This window comes from Canis aureus, chromosome 19 (genome assembly GCF_053574225.1).
Source record: "Canis aureus isolate CA01 chromosome 19, VMU_Caureus_v.1.0, whole genome shotgun sequence".
Lineage (NCBI taxonomy): Eukaryota > Metazoa > Chordata > Mammalia > Carnivora > Canidae > Canis > Canis aureus.
This window is the reverse complement of record NC_135629.1, coordinates 14,693,705-14,715,090: the sequence shown is the minus strand read 5'-3', so window position 1 is coordinate 14,715,090 and position 21,386 is coordinate 14,693,705. Positions and strand designations below refer to the sequence as shown.

General features: G+C 41.3%; 1 protein-coding gene and 2 long non-coding RNA genes across 29 annotated transcripts in view; 2 read left to right on the top strand and 1 right to left on the bottom strand.

Annotated features, from left to right (window-relative positions):
• Positions 1 to 5,529, top strand: part of LOC144289680 (uncharacterized) — a 95,423-nt gene extending 89,894 nt beyond the window's left edge. For both annotated transcript variants that reach the window (XR_013357565.1, XR_013357564.1), the window contains one exon: positions 5,377 to 5,529. This is a non-coding gene — a long non-coding RNA (uncharacterized LOC144289680). The remainder of the gene's footprint in view (positions 1 to 5,376) is intronic.
• Positions 1 to 21,386, bottom strand: part of LOC144289678 (uncharacterized) — a 623,433-nt gene that overhangs the window by 190,577 nt on the left and 411,470 nt on the right. The window lies entirely within an intron of this gene.
• Positions 10,805 to 21,386, top strand: part of LRRN1 (leucine rich repeat neuronal 1) — a 39,466-nt gene continuing 28,884 nt past the window's right edge. Inside the window, exon 1 of one of the 2 annotated variants that reach the window (XM_077858009.1) lies at positions 10,805 to 11,287. The gene's annotated coding sequence lies outside the window, so the exon portion shown is untranslated. Of the gene's footprint in view, positions 11,288 to 11,326; positions 11,398 to 21,386 lie in introns of those variants that run through there. The other variant, XM_077858010.1, reaches the window with a different exon arrangement.

The window sequence follows — 21,386 nt, the reverse complement described above, 5'->3', positions numbered from 1 at the left end:
TGTTGTAACCAAGAACCCAGACAAATTTGCTTTTATGCCTTGATGTGGTGTTTCCTTATGATTTAATTTAAAGAATTCTGGGGGGAATAAAATGTGTGGTTTTCAGAATCTAATTCTCTCTATAGGCTCACCAAGTGATGTTCTAGGAAGTGACCAATCCTGGTCCTTGGCAAACTACATCCCATATGATTGGTCAGTCCTTAAGAATCAACTAGGTGGTCCATGGCTGGCCCTTCACGCATACCTGTCCAAAATCTCCAGCATTACAAATTGAAATTTCATTGCTTTTTACATTTTAACAATTGTCAAATCCCTTGCTATTGACTTTCAAATCTTACTACTTTGTGAATGTGACTGTTACTCTAATAAATCTGAGTACAGTTCCTGGGACACTACTTCAGTCTTTTTTTTTTTTTTAATTTTTAAAAAAGATTTTATTTATTTAATCACAAGAGACACAGAGAGAGAGAGAGAGAGAGAGAGAGGCAGAGACACAGGCAGAAGGAGAAGCAGGCTCCATCCATGCAGGGAGCCCAACGTGGGACTCGATCCCAGGACTCCAGGATCACGCCCTGGGTCAAAGGCAGGCGCTAAACAGCTGAGCCACCCGGGGTGCCCTATTTTTTTTTTAATTTTTTAAAATGTTTTCCCAACAGGTATGTCAATATGATTAAATGATGTTTAATCATAGGCCTTTCAGATTATATGATGATAGCATAGCTGGGATTGGACACTATAGAGCTCTAGTATCTGGGGCAAGTTACCTACCTTTGTTAAGATCTTAATTTTACCTTATCTAAAAAAAACCAAACAAACAAGAGTGATAATCATACCTATCTATCTCATGGTATTGTAAGAATTACACGGAATTCATGCAAAAAAATTGCACCATATAGCTACATTTGTGGTGAGCATAGCATAATATATAGAGTTGTTGAATCACTATGCTGTATACCTGAAACTAATGTCACACTGTGTGTCAACTACACCTCAATTAAAAAAATATTGTACCAGCCTAGCAAATAATGCATACTTAATAAGAATTAGCTGCTGCATTTATTATTATTGTTTCCTAACTTTCAATCCCAGACTCCTTAGAGTCTTCAAGAGAAACTGTCCTGTAAGATACTTAGCCATTGTCACAAGGTCTACAGATATCTGTTTTCTGCCCAGAAATGAGGGAGAAGGCAGCAGGTACAGTTGGTCAGTGCACTCTACATTAGACACCACCCACATCACGAAAGTATCACAATCTGTGGGAACCTTATTCTAGAAACCCACCTCTCAGAGAAACTTCCACTATCATGGTATTATGAAAAAATAGTCTATATATCCTGTAGTTTGCAAAGAGCTTTCTTTAAACAGTTGATTTGATCCCAAAAACAACTCTATGAGGAGGAAAGCTGGACAAATGTCTTTACTCTGACTTTTCAGGGAGCACATTAAAGCTAAGAGGAAGCTATGGCACACTGAGAGGTACTTGACTGGTCAATGGCACACTCTTATCTTCTGACTTTGGTTCAGGACTTTGTAGAGATTTGTACACATGTAACATGTGAATAACATATTTGAATAACCAATTCTAAATCAATTTATAAATCAGAGGTTGCAGGGATCCCTGGGTGGCGCAGCGGTTTAGCACCTGCCTTTGGCCCAGGGCGCGATCCTGGAGACCCGGGATCGAATCCCACGTCGGGCTTCCGGTGCATGGAGCCTGCTTCTCCCTCTGCCTGTGTCTCTGCCTCTCTCTCTCTCTCTCTCTGTGTGACTATCATAAATAAATAAATTAAAAAAATAAAAAATAAATAAATCAGAGGTTGCAAATTCAAAACCATACAGGTTGGTAACAATCAAGCTAGGTATAAGGCAATAGGCATGGTGTGACTGAATCATCTAAAAGTTCTTACCTACCTAAAGGCATTTAACTTCAAGTGATTTTAATGTGCAAACCAACTGGTACACTCATAAACTGAGGGTAGGAATGAAAAATGGTGCTGCCACCTTGGAAAACAGTTTGGCAGTTTCTTAAGAAGTAAAACATATACCTCTCATATGATCCAGTCATTTCATGCTTGGGTATTGACCCAAGAGAAATGAAAGCATTCATATATCGAGCTGAAGACTTGAAAACAAATACCCAAAGCAGCTTCATATGTAACAGGCAAAATCTGGAACAACTCGAATGCCCATCAATGGTGAATTAATAAACACATGGTGACATATCTATGCAATGGAGTTCTATTTAGCAATAAAAAACAATTAATACAACAACATGAATGAATCTCAAAATAATCATGCTGAGTGAAAGAAATTCTAGAAAATACATATTAATGTATAATGACAGAAAGCAGATGAGTTTACTGAGTAAAGGGATGGGCAGCAAAGAAAAGAGCATGAGTAGGAAGGAATTAAGTATAAAAGGCACAAAGAACCCTTTGAGGATGATGGATATGTTCATTATCTTGATTGTGATGATGGTTTCACAGGCTTATACAGTCAGAATTGTATATTTTTAGATATGTGTAGCTTATTTTATGGCAATTGTAAAAGTTTACTAGAGCAGCTGTAATAAAGAACTATAAACTGAGAAGCTTAAAACAACAGAAATTTATTTTCTCATTGTTTTGAAAACTAAGTTGGAGATCAAGGTGTCAGCAGGTTTGGTTCCTTGTGAGGGCTACAAGGAAGAATCTGTTCAATGCCTCTCTGCTAGCTTCTGGCAGTTTGCCAACAATCTTTGTTTGTTCCCTGGTTTGTAGAGCATTACCCTGATCTCTGCCTTTGTTTTCATATGGTGTTCTCCCTATGTGTGTGTCTGTGTCCAAATTCCCTCTTTTGATAACGACACCAGTCATATTAGATCTCGGCCCACCCCCTTCAACAGTTGAGCACAACTCAACAGTTGTATCTGCAATGACCCTATTTCCAAATAAAGTCACATTCTGAGTTATTGGGGTTAGGACTTCAATATATGAATTTGTGGGAGATACAGTTCAACTCATACCAGCAATTACACTTATATAAAACTACTTATGAAAAAAATACCAAACTAATGAGACCCAAATTCAACTGTTAATTTTATGTAATAGTTGACCTTTTTTCTTCCTTTTTTTCTAAAATTACATCGTCTCTTGAAGTGTAAATATGGTACTGATGCCCAATATCAATCTCTCTCTCTCTCTCTTTTTCTTTTTGCATGCTTAAACTACTCCATATTATGGAGTCACTTTGTTTTCTAATCCTTTTTTTCATATGAAATTTCTGTGGATCCTTCTTTCTTAAAATGTGCTGAGACATCATCTGGCCTTCACTGGTGAGAAGACATCATTTATACATCAAAACCACTCTGTTTTTTTCTCATTAGCTCCAAATACTTTAAGTGGCACTGCTTGGCATCAACATGATCATAAACACAAATGTAGGTAACTGGCAGTAGATAGCATTTCTCTGATTCAATTATAAAAAAGTCATTCAGATATTCAGAATATGCTTATATTTATTTTTCATATTATTATTGTAACTAGAACAAATACAAATTTCTTTTAACAATCTAGCAGACTAGTTTGTTAGACTAATATACTAGACTAATACACTAATATTAGAGAAAGATTTCTGATCTGAAAATCAAGAGAACTAGATTTTAGGCTTGGTATCCCTATTAACCAGCCCTATGATTTTGGGTCAGGGTTTAAATCTACCCAAATTTCCCTGATGCTTTCAAGTAAATAGAAGTATTAGTGTTTTTGAGACTTGGATTTGTTCATCTGTAAAATGAAAGGATTGATCCAGATTCTCTCTAAGGTTTTTTCAGTCAACTCTGATGGTATTTGCTAAACTGAACTGCAATATGGACTTGCTTCCCATGACTAGCATAAGTCACCATTTATATATCACATATCTTTCTGCAGCTTTCTTTCTCTCAAAGTCACAAAACTCAAAAATTAAGTCCCTTTTCCAAAAAGACAGCATGCATTCAATGCCATTTTGGGCAGAGATACAGAGTCAAGAGCACAGTGTGAATCAAATTTAAGAGAATAAGGATTCCAACCGATGATTAGTCTGGTAAATGGATACTTAGTTATCCATGAAAATGGAATTTGGGCAATGCTTCCCTCAGAAGAGACTGTTAACATGCTCAAAGATAAAAAGTGTGAGCGCCTCTATTATAAAAATAAAATGAAATGCAAAAAAACTTGTCAGAGGAAGGTGTAGGGAAAATTCTGTGAGTTTCAGTGTTTCTGCAGATGTATATAAACCGGTTATACTTACTCGACCTGCCAATCTCTCTTTTATAGCCTGCTAGGCCCCTAGGACCAAAAGTAAATGTGGATATTAAATTTATGATAATAGGCGCACTGAATTCCAGTGCAGTAGTCTCTAAGCATTTTCTTATGAGGAATGATTCTGAACTACCTTAAAGTTTTATGATTACTGAAAGAAAAAGTGTGTTACTGAGAGAAAAAGGAGGATAAGCTGCTGATGGGGCAGCTGAAGCCTTTCTCTCCCGGCTTGAGATCTCTAGGAACTTCAGAAAGGTAATGTGTGATGGTATTCAAGTTGGCAATCACCCAAGAACAGTTTTATTTATTTTTATTTTTTTTAAGATTTTATTTATTTATTCATGAGAGACACAGTGAGAGGCAGAGACATAGGCAGAGGGAGAAGCAGGCTCCTCACAAAGAGCCTGGTGTGGCCCTCGATCCCCAGGCCCAGGATCATGCCCCGAGCCAAAGGCAAACGCTTAGCCACTGAGCCACCCAGGCATCTCCAAGAACAGTTTTAAAAGGAACTGATAATTGGAAAGCCCTGCCTAGTAGTTGTTTCAAGTATATTTTATTTGCTATAATGATAACCTATTCTTTGCCGTATGACTCTGATCCAGTCATTTCTTCCCTCCTACCGTGTCAGACTTGTGATTTGGACTAGGTGAGAGAGCCTACAAGGGGAGAGATTGCTATATCACTAACATGCATAACTCTGTTTTTTTTTTTTTTTAATTTTTATTTATTTATGATAGTCACAGAGAGAGAGAGAGAGAGGCAGAGACACAGGCAGAGGGAGAAGCAGGCTCCATGCACCGGGAGCCCGACGTGGGATTCGATCCCGAGTCTCCAGAATCGCGCCCCGGGCCAAAGGCAGGCGCCAAACCGCTGCGCCACCCAGGGATCCCCCATAACTCTGTTTTTAATATAGATCATTATATGTTGCAAGATTTCTTCATCTCCCTTTTAGGCACACCCTTGGTCTACATTCATACTGTTAGATGCAGACTTTTCTCTGAATTCTTGTTTACAGAATGTGGGTGGAGGTGATGTAAGTCATTTCCTAGTCCATAAAATTTGCCCATGGTCCTTTCTTCTTTCTCTGTTTCCCCAGCCTCTAGGAAAAGAGGAAAGAAGTCTATGGAAATAGAAGAGGAAGAAGCAACAGATGGAAGCAGCCTAGGCCCTGAATGACCATGAGGAGACCACCCAACCAGGAACACATTCCCTTACATAAGTACAAAATAAACTTGCCTTATTTAAACCACCAGGGTTCTTTGCTTGATTTGTTTCAGCAGCTGGCATTCTATTAACTAATTTGTTCATATTTGGTGAATGCTTGCTATATTCTAGGCACATACACATCTCTTTAATTCTCACAAACCCCGTGAGATACGTACTGTTAGAAACTTAGAGCTTAACTTGTTCAAACTCACACAGCTGTGTCAAGCTGGTGTAGAAGCCTCAGAAGCACAAATCATAACCTTTGTACTCTACCGCCTACCTCAATATAGGAATCGTTACTAAGTGTAATACCGGCACAAACTACTTAATTACGTTAGCAACTATTATATGAGAAAAGAGAAATCAAAATGGAGAACAAATAACTGAAAACAAAGAAACTTGATTCTAAAATTCTCTTATCAACTAAAATCTTTACAGTATAAAAGAAAAAAAACCTAAGTGGTCCTTTAATTTTTAGGAAGATCTGACTGTCTAAGGGTAAATGTACCAAAAGTGAAAAAAATTGAATGCTAATTGTTAATCTAAACTATTGTTTATGTACCGATAGTAAAAGAATCAAAATGGGCATTTCTAACACAGATGTTTATTGTAATATGTTATATGTTATAGCAAATAATTGATAAAGCCCTATTTCTCACCAGGAGAAGATTGTGGAATTATATAGTCATTAAGCATTATAGTTTCAAAGACTTTTCTTAATGATATGAAGAAAATGCTTGTGATATAATATGCTCCAATTACATAAGGACATTCATTTATTTAATTTATTCAATTCAGTGATTCAAAAATGTTTTTTTTTAATTTTTTATTTATTTATGATAGTCACACAGAGAGAGAGAGAGAGAGAGAGGCAGAGACACACACAGGCAGAGGGAGAAGCAGGCTCCAAGCACCAGGAGCCCGACGTGGGATTCGATCCCGAGTCTCTAGGATCGCGCCCTGGGCCAAAAGCAGGCGCCAAACTGCTGCACCACCCAGGGATCCCAGTGATTCAAAAATGTTTAATGAGAACTTAATACATGCTGAATGTTGGGCTAGGAGTTAGCCATCTGGTCTTTGCCTTCAAATAGTATATAGTCTAGCTTCTTAGTGTAGGCTTTGTCAACAAACAGACTGGCTGAGTTCCTGTAGGGCTTCATTTCCTTATGAAATGAGGAGGTTGAATTAGATCGTTGTCAAGGGCTCTACAGCAATTAAGTTCTGCAAGTGAAAACCGGATTCTTGATCCCATCAGACATCCCATTTGTTGTATCTGCAAGGTTATAATTCAACCAAAATTATAATAGAACCATATACTTACTAATGTGAGTTCTGTTTAGGACAAAAAGCCATCTTGGTCCACCTGGACTGAGGTGTTTCCTGAGATATGAGACTTTTAGGACTAAGTCCTGGACAGTCCCAGGCAAATTAAGATTGTTGGTCACCTTAATTCCATGCCAAATTATTAGACTTAAAATAATTTAAATTACAGAAACCTCAATTTTTTGTTGTTTTGGAATGATTTTGTGTGGAATGACTTGGTATGCAGAACAAAACTGGAATAGAAATTACATATATGGGGCAGCCCTGGTGGTCCAGTGGTTTAGTGCCACCTTCAGCCCAGGGTGTGATCCTGGATACCCAGGATTGAGTCCCATGTCAGGCTCCCTGCATGGAGCCTGCTTCTCCCTCTGGTGGTGTCTCTGCCTCTCTCTCTCTCTGTGTGTTTCTCATGAATAAATAAATAAATAATTTTAAAAAAGAACTATTAAAAAAAGAAATTACATAGTAATTTAGTAGTAAATGTAGTAAACCTACTCAATTATCAAAAATTTTTGGAGAAACAGGGGCACCTGGGTGACTCAGCTGGTCAAGCATCTAATTCTTGATTTCAGCTCAGGTCCTGATCTCAGGGTCCTGGGATCAAGCTGAGGTAGGCTCTGCTTAGGATTCTCTCTCTCTCTCTCTCTCTCTCTCTCTGCCCCTCTGCCTACTTTCTCTTCTCTCTCACTCTAATTCAAAAAAATTTTTAGAAAAACAACAGCACATGAAATTTAACAATACTCACAATAGTCACGTAATTATGAGCTGTGAAGTCGTTATCCTCTAAAAGCTTGGTGGTGTTTGTTTTAAAACCGTAATATTAATTCTTAGGCTAGGAAGAACACTGACTACCAGCACTCTATTAATATTTCAATTGGAGAAAGACATACTTTCAACTTTTAAAAATTGTAGTTTTAAATGGTATATTATAATTTTATTCTCAAAATACAAATGTTCCTTTAAAGATTATTCTAGTATGATCACCATCTAAAGTTTTATCTTTCTTTTTCTCCCCTTCATTTACCACAGAGATCAGTACAATTAGGCTAATACCAATTATAATGTTTCTTCAAACCAAAGCTAAAGAATCTCAAGGGGATGTTGGGGGAGCCCTGAGGGATTTGTAATGTCTCAACATGGCCAGCTCCAGAGGCAAGAACACCTCCTTACATCAGTAGTAAGATCTGGCTCTCTTGGGAACCCACCCTTAGGCCCTTCTGTCTATTTCCATTGTCCTCCAAAGCCTCCAAGGTCTTCTACGATGCCCAAAATAAAAAGTATTGAGATAAAGTCCTTTTCCACTAATAAATTTAGGACCCCAGGACTGGGAGAACACTCTAGGAGCAATTCAGATGGACTTCTAAAAAACAAACAAGTGAGTTTGGTTTAGTTGTCCTGGTCCATTGACTGGGTGTTTCCTCTTCATTCATCCTAATAACAAGGGGCTTTTAAACTATATCCTGAAATCCTTTTATAGAGTCACTGAATGGCAGTTTCTAAAATCTGACCAGTTAGCCGTTCAGGTAATTTATTAAATTTCCAACCACTAGACCAAATTTCAGATTCCTCTGTAATTGTGATGCCTATTTTATCCTTTTCTGTCTCACAGCAATTTTTCTAACACAAAACAATCCCCATTGCCCTGTCCAAGCCCACTCCCCATCTCTGACAGATGCATTTCCTCCCAATGATAATACTTCTGTCTGGAGCCAAATAAATGCACTGGTCAAGTAGAATTAGGCAGAACTTCCATTCTTACTCTTGCCTTGGGGAAGAGGGAAATAAGTTTAAATAAATGATATGCTGATTTTAAAAGAAATGAATAGTTGAGAGAAAAGTCTATTTCTCTCATTGGTGGGTGCTAATGCCTTTAAGAAATCCTGTCACCCGTATCAGTTTTATGAATTGATTATTCCAACTGTCTAATCCGATATTTGGCTTTAGTCTTCATTACCTGGCTAATAATGCCTACTGCTTACATTTATTGATTGCTTACTATATACCAAGAACTGCTATAAGCATTTTATGTGCTCACTCCTTCCATCAGCACAAACCTTTGGGATTGGTAGTTATTACCCCCACTTTACAGCCAAGGAAACTAAGGCTCCACCAGAGGGACACATCTCATAAGCTGCAGTACTGGGATTTAAAGCAGTGTTGGCCTCATACACTGGTGCCTGATTTAGTTTCTTCTTGGCTGGACTTTATACCATTCTCATGAAATCTCTTCCAAAACCTGGAGGCCATTATCAATCTTGCCTCCTAAGAAGAGAATTCCCCACCACCATTAATTGCTTCAACTGTCGCCTAGGACATAGCTCTGTAAAGCCCCACTATAACACTATGCAGGCAGGATACAGCATCAATTCCCCTCCATTCCCAGAAAGACAGGCTGGAAAACCTAAAGGGGACTCCCCAAGAAACCTGTGTTCTATCTTTCCCAGATCATTCAAGTTCTATATTTTTACCAGAGGCCTGCCTTCTTTCAGACAAATTCTAATTTGCGTATAATCAGTATGAGATAGGGGAGAAGAGACAAAAGCATGAATCTTGGGAAAGGCTCAACTCCACTTGCTTAGAATGTTCTTAAATCTTATTAATTTATAGGCACTACCCTCTTACCCTAGTTGCATTGGGCCTTTTTACATAGCTATTCTATTCTTCACCTACCTTCTACCCTAAATCCTAATGTCTCCTTTCCCTAGAGCTTTCTAAGGTGCACTGTGACCCACTGGTATCTCCATGATAGTTTCAAGATAGCATAAAGGAGATGGACATTATTAGCATCAGTATTTATCAGACATCTATGAAGGACATCAAGAAATGCTAAAGAGACCAGGATAGATTATTCTTATTAAATTTACACTATGTCTTTAAGGAATTCAAAAGATGATTCTGTAATAATGTATCCTTCCAAATTCTCCAAAAGTTCCAAGCTTGGACATCATGAGGAAATGTCACCACATTGTGGCCTGAAGTTGCTCTGTAGTAAGGGGTTAATAATTGTCTAGCAGATTCCCCAGTGACAAGTACCAAAGGCTTCTCACCAGCCTGGTTCTAAGCTGGTCACTAGAAGTTGAGATTTAGGTTCAGGTGCAGTGTCCAAAAACCCACTTCCACATTTTGCTCTCAACCCCACTTTCAATAGATTACATCCCTAATCTTCGGGCTATCTGAACACACTTGGACACCAAACAAATCAGAAAGCTGTAATTAAGAAGTTTCCGAATTGTCTTCCTGAAGCCTCCCTAAATGAGGAGTGGCTTCACCATTCATTTAAGAGTGGGCAAATACTACTTCCCAGGACAAGGGCACAAGGGCACCAGCCAGTTCCATAGCCACCTAGGAATGCAAACACACAACCCAGATAATCACCATGAGTGCGGCGTTGGTGGTATGGTGGTGAGCACAGCTGCCTTCCAAGTAATCGCCATGCATTACAAGGCGAAGGTCAGATTTCATACTGAAACTTGGCTCTGCCTCTGGTTGGATTTTGTCTGATTATCAGCCTCTGAGCCCAAGTTCTATGTTGCGCAGAGACTGGGCTCCATTGTACCTAGCCTGGCCTCCTATCAAGGGCTTTTTTTTTTTTCTTTCTTTCTTTTTTTGGGTGGGGGGGTAGTATGTCTTTTGCTAAGAAACGGCAGTACGCTTTGCCTCCCTAACCCAGCCGCAGCCTGCCGTCCCCCAGACAAAAAGCGGCGGCCCACTGCTCCCTGCAGCGGCGGCGGCGGCGGCCCAGGGCGGCCGGGCTCCCCGGGCTCCCCGGGCCACCCGGGCCACCCGAGCCCCGCGGCGCTGCGCCTTTGTTGGGCGGGCTACAGATGGTGCCCAGCACGGGGCTGAGCCGGGGGCGGGAGGCCGGGAGGGGGAGGCCGGGGGGGGGTCGGGCGGGAGGGGAGGAGACCGCGGTGCAGCCAATCGGCGCGCAGCCCATCAGCTGACCGCTTTTGCTTACACCAGGTGCACGCCGGCTGCGGGGAGCACAAAGCGGGGCGCACCGAGGGCGCCGGCAGCGAGCCGCCGAGCTAGGCGAGGCCCGTGCGCCCGCGCCCGCAGCGCCCTCCGGCTCCGGCTGGGGAGAGGGGCCGGTGGCAGTGGCCCGGGCAGCGGAATCCGCGCGGTGGCATCCCTAGTTGCCCCGGGCGCCTTCCTCGGGACCTGGTCGCCCCCTGCCTCGCCCTCTGCACCCTACTTCTACCCTCCTTCCCAGCCCTGCCCGCCTCTGCCCCAACCCCCGAGAGTCGGGTTGAGCCCAGGCCCGCGCAGCAGCTGTTGCTCCTGTCGCTGCCTCGCCTCCAGTCTGGGTGCTCTGCTGGGGGCCCCCCGAGGAGGCAGCGCGCGCTGCGGGCTGGGAGGGAGGCGCCGCTCAGCCCGCTGTCCTCCTCCTCCTCCTCCTCTCCTCCTCCTCCTCCTCCTCCTGCTGCTGCCGCCGCGGGTCCGTGCGCACCCCACACCCCCCCCAGCCGGGCCTCGGGGTAAGTGCGCTCGCCTAGCCGGGCGGTGGCGGGAGGCTCGGGCGGCAGCTGGGGAAGTCGAGGCAAACTTGGCGGCGTGGCGGGCCGGAGAGGGTCTGGGGGACCGCGGGGTAAGATCGCGGGCCTGCGGGGGACGAGGGGGCGCGGCTCCTGGAGCTCAGGGAAACGGCCAAGTCTGGGAAGCGGGACTCTAGTGACCCTCTGCCTCCCCTCTCACCAGCCCCCTCCCCCAAAGCCCCTCAGTGGTGGGGTACAGCGATACAGTTGGCACTGAAGGCCACACAGAAATGGGCAAAGGGCAGTGACAGGAGGCGAGCCCGCGGAATTTCAGGCACCAAGGCGGGGGAGGGTGGCGCCCGGGCATCTAGAGGAAGGAGGGCTGCCGGGATGGGAACCGCGTCCAGGGGGTCCGGGGAGTTGGAGAGAGAACCTGGAGACGGGAGAGGAAGGTGGCCGGGAGTGGGAAGAGCTAAGAGGAAGGAGGGCTTGGCTGTGGCCTGGCTGATCAAGAAAGGGGCAAGGGACGAAATTCACAGAGCATTGGGTGGGATGAAGTCAGAGCATTCGGGAGAACCTACTCAATTGTCGGGCAGTGTAAATGGGGGAAAGACCTCTCACCCTACACGTTTTGAGTCCAGGAGTAGCAGCCTCAGGGGGCTGCCAAGGGATGCTCAGATGTCAGGAAAGCCTCCATCCGCTCCAGGAACCCACCCGTGCTGGGTGGAACCCACCCCGCTCGGTCGGGGTCGGAGCAAGGAAAGTTTGCCAGCGAGTGTCCTTTGTGCAGCGTGGAGAGGGGTGTGGGCAGCCCCCGACGCGGCGGTTCCCAGGGCCCTGCCGCCACCGCCTCCCGCGGTACCAGTCCCTGCCTTGGGAGGCCGGGGTGGTGTAGAGAGATCCGGCCACGGGAGCGGACCCGGCACTCAGGACTGGTGGAAAACCCGTCCCGGGACCCTTGCGAGGGAGTCGAGGTGGATACGCGGAGTGGGAGACGCGGCGGTGGTCCCTGTTCCGGGAGAAAGGGATCTTGCCTGATGGGTTCACCGCTGTAGCCACAGGGCTAAGCACAGTGCCTGGCGGTACTGAATGAATGAATGAGTGAGTGAATGAATGAGTGAACGACCGGGTATGACTAGTTTTGAGGCATTTGAACTACACGGGCAAAGGCCAAGAGTCCAAGAAAATGGATCCTTTCCTAAATTGTATGTCACCATTAGCATTTTCATTTCCAGATCTGCATAATGAAAAGGGAGATTCAGTGAGGGAAACAGGTATTGCTGACTTGGGCTTTCGCTGGTAGGATTTTCTGAAAGACAATATGTTGTTCTGTTTGCAGTACGCTTTGCCGCCACAGTCTAAATAATATTACTCAGATATGCTCATTACTTCATTATGAAGAGCTAGGACTAGAGACGTTGAAAGTTCAGGAAGACACTTTGATCAGTGTTAAGTCTAGAGTAAAAGTGGTGTTGTTGGCTCTTTGGCCATGTGTGTCCCGAAGTCTCTGATTTGCATGCAAATGTGAGCGAATCCTGGCAGATGTCTGGCCTCATCCTTTCACACGAAGGAATTTGAAAAGACAAGGAGTCTTTAGTTAACAATAGACCTTAAGAAAATGGAATAAAGGCGCAGTGTGAGTTTTTCTGTTTAGGAATTCCATGGCTTGCTGACACCTTTATTCAAGAGCCAAATTCTCTGAGTACTATTGTGTTGAAAGCTCAAAGTACTACTTGCTCTTTACCTGGCGGAGTATTTTTGTGCAACATTCAAGCTGGATGTTCTGAGCTGGATAGTGAGGAAAATGTTTATGTGAAGCAGGCAGTGACTTTAGTCCATTTCTGGTGGTTTGAGGTGATTACTGAATTGACCTTCCAACTTTTAGAGTTTCTTTTCTTTTTATTTTAGTAATTTTACCTCCTGCTCACATTTGCTCTCCATCTTCAGATGGACAAATAGGAAAAGATAATTGTAGTTGGCTGACATGAAGAATGTTTGCTGTTCAATCAAAATTATTTTGCTTGTTAAGGCATCAAACTCGTAGACCTGAAGGTGATGAAACCATCATGTTCCTAGTCAACCTGAGAGGTTTTCACAATGAGTGAGAGGTAGTCATGCACTGGACGGCAAACTAGGGAAATTTCTGCCTTGTCTAATATTAGCTAATAGACCACCGCATTGCTCACCTCCTGGAGCAGTGTGACCACTGAACAAAGGGCTGGCAGTGTGGGCTGCACGTGAGCCCTGGGATTATACCTACTGACAAGCCAGTCCCCTTGCCCTCTTTTGTCAGTCAGAAACACTGTTGAAGGGAAAAAGAACCTATTCACTAAACAGTGCTTGCCCCTGTATTCTATATATTCACTGAAAGGGACATTAAAATACGCCCCCCCACCCCCACCCTGCCAAGACAACATTGTTTTGAGGGCTTGGTGTTTGCAGGGGAGGGGTGCACAACAGATGTTAGTCTGCTATTTTACGTGTTTCCTTTAAGTTATTTTTGCTGGTTCAGTGACTTTTACACATAAGGCAGAATTTTCCCAGGAGGGGAAACATGAATTGAGTCCAGTTTAAATAAGAAAATGTTATAGCTAAGATTACATTTTGTGTCTTAAAGCTATCAAGAGGTCAGAAAGTAACAAATCATAATAAACACTTATGTGACTTAAGCCCAAGATTCTGTCCTCATTATGGACTTGAGGGTTAACTATAAAATAGTTGACTTTTCTAAACTAGGCTATAAGCCATTTTACTGTAAAGTATCTAGATATTTTTGAAACAAACCAGGTAACTTTAAAATGACCACAGCCTTACATTTGTGAGAACCTATTTTAGTTATAATCCTGCCTGTGTGAAATCTTTATTCTGCAATTCTAATAAAAGGGATGATTAGAGCTCATTCCTTGGTAAATGAAAGTAATAAAATACTTATTGTTTAAAAAAAAAATCACTGTGCTAAATAAAATCTTAGACCAGATCTAACTGCAGACTCTGACCCTGAACAATACTACACCTAGCTATTGAGAGTGTCTGGAATTCAAAAAAAGCAAGGAAAACTCAACCATTGATCTCTCTCTCTGGTTAGTCCCTGCTAAAGCTAGCTTCTTGACCTGAATTGCTAGAGCAATTACCACATATCCTAAAGCAGTGGCACTCAAGGGAACAAACTGGTAGGTACTAAAGAAAATCTGCCTCTACAGAGTTATATTGCTATTTTCCAAGCCAGTTGAGTATGACTATAAATAAACAGAATGGTGGGCTTTTTATGCCACCATAAATAAGCCATACCCCACAAATAAAATATAGTAAATTATAGGATCTGCATGTCACTTTTTACTAGACTTTCATAATGCTTTCTTAAAATTTATTTTAAGCTACAAAATAATAGTTCTTTGATTCACTTGAACACTAATGTAAGGTTGCTTAAATATTATATTTAATTTTTCAAAATTATTATGCTGAATATCTATTTGGGGTTAAGCCAATCTGGAGATAAAGCAAATTCCATTTTAGAATCATATTTTGGTTTCTGGGAACAATGGAAGTTTCTTTGACTCATGAATAGAGCTTTGATTAATATTTTATTCAGGGTGAATATATAATTATACAGATGAAGTCAGGAAAACATGTATCCTCTCTTGTTTTGGGTTTAAAGTATAGAATGTAGACAAAAGCTGAACCCTATCTGTAAAATTCAGTAGTTACTATCCAAGGGAACAATTCGCTCTTCAGATCTTCTTAACTGAAGTTTGTTTTTTAAATTTTTTGTTTTAGCATATTACCGTCTGCCTACTTTACAGATATATTACAGGGGATAGCCTCCCAGTCTTAAAACATAGACAAATGCATGCATAATACATAGTTGACATTGCATTTACAATACATCAGAAAATAATATAGTATATGTTTTCAGACTTATGGCACATATAGAACTGTTATGCATATTATTCAATAATTAAAATATATACTATTTGATGTTAAACTTTTTTAAAGAGAAACATTTGGATTACCTATTATTTTTTACTTTTTGGATGTTTTTAAAAGGTCTAGCAAAGGTAGGATGTTATTAGCAATTGTATTCATTATTTGGTTGGTAAGCAAGCTACCATCTAGTCCTAGCTGGGTTTTCTTAGACGTTTCATGACCCTGCCAGTCCTCAGTGTTCTCATTTGTAACATGACCGTGTTGAGAGAATAGAGTTTAGAAGGATAACTTACTCGGTGAAACTGCTACAGGGTTTGTGAAAGCTGTGCTTCCAGTACCATAACCAACAAACACGTAACTCAGATGGAACCATTATACTTACTGGAGTGAAAATCATCCCTGACAGGCAAAGAAACTAAACTTTAACTTTCAGTGATACGCACCGAAGTTCCATCAACGCGGACGAGAGAGTCCTCTCCCAAGATGCTTCCGCATCTACTTACAACACTTTGTTTTGAAAGCTATGGAATGAAAGTGCTTTTACAGTGGCTTATTGCCTTCCATTTACACTGCTTATGGCAAAGGGTTTGGAATGTTATTTGAAAGCTCTGATTAATACAAATGAGCTGTAATTTTCTGACCCAGGCCATCCTACCTCATATCCATTATACCACTGGCAGACATGTGGATTCCACAGCTGTCCCCTCATTTGTGTATGAAACAAACACACTGGTGGCATTTTTTGGTTACCATAGTTACAATAACAATATACATGTGACATGACATCCTTCTACACGAAAGGTTTTTGTATTTTGTAGAACTGAGAATGAAGGACAACTACATAAAGTTTCAGAGATACGTAAATTAATCTGCATTGTTTTCTGGAGCCACCATTTCAATCATGAGAGGAGAGCTGTCCCTCAGTGGTGTCCAGGAAAGGGCAATTGCAAGAGTTTGGCTCACAAAGATTTCCAAAGGAGGCATTTCCACAATGCCTAACCTCTATAGGAGAATGCTCATTAAATATTCATTTCAAAATATTTGCTCTTCCTATTTAGGCCTGCCCTTTGTGAGATAATGTATTAGCATAGTCATTTTCAATTCATACAGGAAAGAAAGACAGCACCAGTATTAGCATCCATCTCACTAAGACCTAGGAGACAAAAAATCAGTTTGCACTATTAAGCAGTAAGCACAAAGAGAGAATCTTCATTTAGGAACACTAAAAAGCTTTGCAAAGAAAGAAAGGTTGCTTAATTGGTTTCATGCCTATAATTTTCCCCTCTAGAAAAAATGTTAGCATGGCAATAAAGAATATCATTAACCTGCATTGTTATTTCACAATAGTAATAAGTCTTAATTTGCATCCATAATAATCACTGTAATCAAGTACTGTACAGGGAGTCAGGAAGGCACAGGCTCATTTCCCAGCTCTGACACTAATGACTGAATGTGTGACCTTCTAGCTGTCCTGTAGATATCCTGCAACCCTCCCAGTGCTTCATGTCCCTAACTGAGGACTTTTGAAGGATGCAGGAATGCTAGATGTTTCTAGCATTACCACCTGAAAGAATTGTATTTCTGCCCTAAATGCCACAATTGGATGGAGAGCTAAAGGTTTGGATGGAGAGCTAAAGGTTTGGGGAACATAGCCATGATGCTCTTTTCCACAAGGTATTTTTTCTGGTTCTAATCCCATAGCTAAGAAAATTTTTTGTTTTAAAAATTTTCTCCCACTAATATGACAATTCCCTATCACCTCACCTGGGCCTTCTTGAGGGAAATAGTTTTACCTGGGATACAGGAAGCTGTTTATGGTCTTGGAACACTTGTTCTCCCAATGAATATATACTGAGCTCCAGCTGTGTGCCAGACGTTATAGGAGGTACTAAAACCAAAAGAAATTAGCTTGATTTTTCTGCAGCTTGTACATTAAATCCATCAGAAGCATTTTGTTTCCATCAGTCATGTATTCTTCTACAAATATTTATGGAGTGAAAAAGGTACTCTGCTGGATCATACACAGGGGTTTTCAACTAGGGGTGATTTTGCTGCCCCCCCCCACCTGCCCCGGAGAAACTTGGCAATATTTGGAGACATTTCTGCCAGTTGTGACAACTAAGGTAGACGATAATACTGGCATTTAGTGGATAGAAGCCAGGGATGCTGATAAACATCCTAATATGCATAGGACAGTCCCCTCACCACAATTATTTGGTTCAGTGTTAATAGTATCAAAGTTTTGAGAAACCCTGCTCTAAAAGACATTGGCTAAGTTAAAGTCCATTAGGAGTTACAGAAGGAATGACAAGTGCAATAAAATGTGCTGTGATGGCGAAAAGAGTGAGCTACGAAAGTACAGTAGTAGGAGCCTTGATTCAGATTTTGGCCATCAGCAAAGACTTAAAAACCTTATGGTGAATTCACAAAGCAGGCTTTCACCTGGAACACAGTGTTTGACAGGAGACAATTTTAAATCTAATCTCACTGAACACAAATGAGTGGGATGTTTACTACCCAGGAGGGTAGACTCCTCTACGTTGCTTAGAATTCAGTGCCTTGAGCAAGCAGAAGAGGAATCTAGAAACAGAATGAAAGTCAGTTATAAGAAACCTATAATAGCACATGCTGCATAAAGATGGGCTTCATTGACAAAGAAGGTGAATAATGCCTTGTGTTTTAGAACATTTTGCAGAGTCCTTAAATATGTTTCTAGCATTACCACCTGAAAGAATTGTATTTCTGCCCTAAATGCCACAATTGGATGGAGAGCTAAAGGTTTGGATGGAGAGCTAAAGGTTTGGGGAACATAGCCATGATGCTCTTTTCAAGTTTATTTCATTTGACCTGTATCATTCTGGGACATCAAGTATCATTCTTTCTCTCCTTTTTTTTTTCAATAACTAAGGGACCACAGGCATGGACAGTTCAGTGTGACCTTGGACAAGTCACTTAATACATTTCTAGGATTCCATTGTAAAAGAAGAAGGGTTGCAACTTTCTTTATCCTACCGTAAGTTGCATTTATGTAAGGTCATACGTCTAGGGTAAGGCTGAATCTGGGATGAGACCTGAGGCTCCCTGCTTGCACCAAGCCTACTTCCTGGCCCATGGTGACAGAACAGGTAATATGACAGTGACTCAGCATTCTAGCTCTTGGGTTACTAAGGAGAGCAAGGATCTGGGATGTATCAATTAAAATATATCATGCAGGGAAATTTAAGCTGGGTTTCCCAGACACCTAAGGACTAATCAGACTTTCTCTCTAGTATCTTACCTTAAACTGACCTTAAGAAGCTTAAAACAATACTTGTGACAAGCTGGGAAGAAACATTCATAGAAAAATGATGGCTAGGATAAGAAAATGACATATCCCAGAACGTGGGCAGGAATTGAGGGTGTTCTGCTACAAAAGAAAAGCAACAGTGGCATGGTTTTCTGGTTTTGTTGAGCAGAGGCATTTTAACTTCGTGTGTAAGATTCCATACAGAGAAGTTTGTTTTTGTTTTCAATAGTAAGACTTGTTTATCAAAATGAGTTTTGTAAAGAGCCTTCTCTCAAGGTCTTAAAGATGTAACTTCCCACTTCTCTGAGATAGTGTAATGTTTGCTTGTGAGAAGGAAGACTGAGAAGCTGTACGATCACTCAAGGTTCTTTTCATCTTCACAATTCTTTGATTGTCAAGATCATGAGTGATAGTTACATAGGACTTCAGCCCATGTCCTGAGAGTTTCCAAAACACTGATGGAATCCATAGTAACTCATCCAACCATGATAGAACCACTGAAAACACTGGAGTGGCAATTAACTGGATTTCTCTGCTTGTTCTTTCAGCTCATTATGGTTCTATGTAGTGAAGACTACATGTAAGGTTTAAAACCCTCAAAGGACTAGTTAGTTCTGTTACGTCCTTTGGGGACAACTTGGCTCTGGAATCCCAGCCAAACTCCTCACATACTCGCAAACTCATCGTTTCTCACCTGGGAGACCAGGTTAAAAACAAAACAAAACAAAACAAAAAAAAAACCTGAGCATCTTCAAAATCATTTGAAAGAAAAACAGAGTATGTGGGCAAATGCTGGTGAGCTATTTTCCTCTTCATGCATGAAGGATAGATAGTACTGTCAAAACAGAACCATAGTAAAGAAGCTTACAAGAGGCTTTACCCTCAGGAGGGACACTGGAGGAAGAGATTCATTCCATGCAAAAGCGATGCTTCAGTAATTAGGAGGAAAATATTACACAGGATTCCTGAATTATATCCCCAGAGCCCCACTATATTACCTAATATAGAGTATAGTAGCAGTAGGAGAATGGTGATGATGATATCCAACATACTGTGCCAGGAACCATCCCATGCACCTTATATGTATTAAGTCATTTAATCCTTGCAAAAACTCTATAATGTGGATACCCACTTTACAGTGCAGGAAACTAAGGCACAAAACAAGTAACTTGCCCAAGGTTACACAACTAGTGTATAATTGATAAATATTTGTCGAATGAATGAATACACATCTGTTTTAGAGGAGAGAGTCTTTTTGAATTCTCAGTTTATAGCAGTCGTGCTTTCTAGGCAGGGCACATGAAAAAACTGGCTCTGTGACTGAATGACAGGTAGTTTTAGAGCTGGTAAGTGGCTGAGCAAGAATGTGAATTTGGGTCTGTCTGATTCTGAAACTGCACTGTTAAGGCACTGGGCTGTTCCTTCATCTTTAATTACAGCTATAAAACAAAAGGATTGGACTAGACTACATCTTGTAGCCCATCAGGCCCTAAACATTCTGTAATTCCATTATTAAAGTAAGGTTTATATAAAATAAGATGATGCATTTTATTATTTAAACTTTAAAATCTACCTTGGTATTTTTATTTAACCAATCATCATTGAATTATTCTTTAAATTGATATTGGCATTATTAACAGCATTTTTTAAAAAGATTTATTTATTTTATTTTATTATTTTTTTAAAGATTTATTTATTTATTTTATGATAGACATAGAGAGAGTGAGAGAGGCAGACACAGGAGGAGGGAGAAGCAGGCTCCATGCCCAGAGCCCGACGCGGGACTCGATCCTGGGACTCCAGGATTGCGCCCTGGGCCAAAGGCAGGCGCCAAACCACTAAGCCACCCAGGGATCCCCAGATTTATTTATTTTAGAGAGAGAGAGAAAGAGAACAGGAGGAGGGGAAGAGAGAAAGGGAGCGAGTCTCAGGCAGACTCTGTGCTGAGTGCAGAGCCTAACGCTATTCTCAGTCCCATGACCCCAAGACCATGACCTGAGCCTATATCAAGAGTCAACCAACTGAGCATCAAGGTGCTCAATCAACTGAGCCACCCAGGTGCCCCATTAACATCATTTTTTTTTTTTTTATGATAGGCACACAGTGAGAGAGAGAGAGGCAGAGACACAGGCAGAGGGAGAAGCAGGCTCCATGCACCGGGAGCCTGACGTGGGATTCGATCCCGGATCTCCAGGATCGCGCCCTGGGCCAAAGGCAGGCGCCAAACCACTGCGCCACCCAGGGATCCCCCATTAACATCATTTTTAAGTGTATTTACGATTTAAAAAAATTTTAATGAATAGAAATGCATAAAGATTGCATTATCCTAATCATTACCATCTCACATTGTCATATCATCATTGTCTAAATTTAGAAGGTCTCTAAAAACTGGAAAACATCTTTCTGTTACACAGAAAAAGAAGTAAAATGATTAATTTTGAGAAAAGTTTTTATCTTTGATATTTGCAGAGTTTAGATTGCTGAATTTTATTAAAAGTGTTGAATGATTTTTACAAGAACTTAAAACTGCTAGCAATATTAAAAACTACTTGAGTTTGCTTTTATAGATTGTTTTGCTTTAAGGGATCTTTCTGACATGCAAGTGATACATCAGAACAATGTGAGTCACTACCATAATGATAGAGAATGTATAGCTCAAGGCAGGGCAAAGAGAGGGGATAACTAGGCAGGACTCAGAGTTGGGAAGGATTACTTCCAAAATTGCATCTTTGCTGTGTGGTCTGGAGTGATTTAAGTGAACCTCTTAGTATCCTCATCTGTAAAGTAGAGTTAATAATAGAACCTGCCTTATGGAATTATTGGATTCGTTCAATGAGATCATGCATTTACAGCCCTTTGCACAATCCCTGGACCAACGTAAGTACTTTGTAA